Source organism: Schistocerca gregaria, chromosome 3, assembly GCF_023897955.1.
Source record: "Schistocerca gregaria isolate iqSchGreg1 chromosome 3, iqSchGreg1.2, whole genome shotgun sequence".
NCBI classification, from domain to species: Eukaryota; Metazoa; Arthropoda; class Insecta; order Orthoptera; family Acrididae; genus Schistocerca; species Schistocerca gregaria.
In genome coordinates, this window is record NC_064922.1 from 339,334,236 (window position 1) to 339,336,470 (window position 2,235).

The 2,235-nt window shown below is 40.0% G+C and overlaps 1 pseudogene; it reads right to left on the reverse strand.

The window, feature by feature from the left end:
• Nucleotides 1-1,775: 1,775 nt before the first annotated feature.
• LOC126356710 (5S ribosomal RNA) lies at nucleotides 1,776-1,893 on the reverse strand (annotated as a pseudogene).
• Between the last annotated feature and the right edge of the window lie 342 nt (nucleotides 1,894-2,235).

The following is a 2,235-nucleotide window of genomic DNA, read 5'->3' on the forward strand; positions in this document are numbered from 1 at the left end:
ATTACCTTAGATAAAAAAATTCTCATTTGTTATCACACTGTCTGTATGTCCGTCCGTCTATTAAGATTACTATTTCTCAGGAACGGGTAGACGTATCAAGCTGAAATGTATGTCACATACTAAGGTCTATGGTTCCTTGGCGATATAATAAGCGTTAACTTCTAAGTCAATGTAACCAACTGATACGGCCATTTATCTCAGATATTTTGGTACTCGCAAACTTGCTCGTCAAAAATGTCGAAATTCTCGATTCCTGGAATGCATGAACTGCCTGTATACATAACTAAATTTGTAAAACCCTCAGACCGCGAGTCCTACTCGCAACTAGCCAACTTTTTTAATATGCCACAGTTTTAAATCGGACTAGAAATTATATTTTATATTTCACCTAGCCCCATACTGATTCCTATGGCTATACCGATAGTCTTGAAAATTTATGAGTGTGAATTTTGAGTAGCTATGAAAATTTAGGTTCGCCGATGACATTGTAATTTTTTCAGAGACAGCAAAAGACCTGGAAGAGCAGCCGGAAAGTGTCTTGAAAGGATGATATAAGATGAACATCAACAAAAGCAAAACGAGGATACTGGAATGTAGTCGAATTAAATCGGGTCATGCAGCGGGAATTAGATTAGGAAATTAGACGCTTAAAGTAGTAAATGAGTTTTGCTATTTGGGGAGCAAAATAGCTGATGATGATCGAAGTAGGGAGGATATAAAATGTAGACTGCCAATGGCAAGGAAAGCGTTTCTGACGAAGAAAAATTTGTTAACATCGAGTATAGATTTAAGTGTCAGGAAGTCGTTTATGAAAGTATTTCCATGGAGTGTAGCCATGTATGTAAGTGAAACGTGGACGATAAATAGTTCAGACAAGAAGCGAATAGAAGCTTTCAAAATGTGGTGCTACAGAAGAATGCTGAAAATTATTTGGGTAGATCACATAACTATTGAGGAGGTATTGAATAGAATTGGAGAGAAGATAAATTTGTGGCACAACTTGACTAGAAGAAGGGATAGGTTGGTACGGCATATTCTGAAGCATCAAGGGATCACTACTTTAGTATTGGAGGGCAGCGTGGAGGGTAAAAATCGTAGAGGGAGACCAAGAGATGAATACACTAAACAGATTCAGAAGGATGTAGGATGCAGTAGGTACTGGGAGATGAACAAGCTTGAACAGGATAGAGTAGCATGGAGAGCTGCATCAAACCAGTCTCTGGACTGAAGACCACAACAACAACATGAAAATTCTTGTAATATTGAAAACGAAAACGCGAGTCACTTGCAATACATAACTGGTCCATGCACTATCTCTTTACTATTATCTAAAGCATGCACCCCACATTTTTCATTTTAAAACTCCCAGTTATTTTCACAGGTATTGAATTCACAATCACATGTTTTCAGGACTATCAATATGGGGTTAGGAATCGGTATGGGAGTTGGGAAAAAATTTGAACTTCTTAGTCCGATTTAGAAACGTGGTATATTTAAATTTTATTTCTACTTTAATAATTACTTTATGCCTCTTAGTCCTGTGTGTATGAAGATTTCACTGTATTTTAAACATGCGCCTCATCTTCAGGCCACGAGTGACCCATTGGGACCATCCAACCACCGTCTCATCATCAGCAAACGATGCGGATAAGAGGGGCGTGTGGTCAGCACACCGCTCTCCCGGTCGTTATGATGGTTTTCTTTGACCGGAGCCGCTACTATTCGGTCGAGTAGCTCCTCAATTGGCATCACGAGGCTGAGTGCACCCAGAAAAATGGCAACGGTGCATGGCGGCCAGGATGGTCACCCAACCAAGTGCCGGCCACGCCCGACAGCACTTAACTTCGGTGATCTGACGGGAACCGGTGTATCCACTGCGGCAAGGCCGTTGCCGGATTTTAAACATGTTCTTCCGATTATAAGACAGACGTGTTAAGTTTCAGCTTTATTTCAGTGTCTTTTCACCTGAAAATATCTGAACCTGCATAGTATTGAACGTGCCAACAAATATTATATCATTCTCGTTAATTTTTAGTCTACTATAGACGAAGGAGTAAGCGAAATAAATTTTTAACTTGATTTTTCTTTAAATAGTAGTTTTATAATTGGGACTTCGCCCTTGTATGCGAATGTCACACATACTGCACATCTACATTTACGTCCACATCACACTACGCAAGCCACCTAATGATGTGTGGCGGAGGGTACTTTTGTACTACTACTTGAGCTCACGTC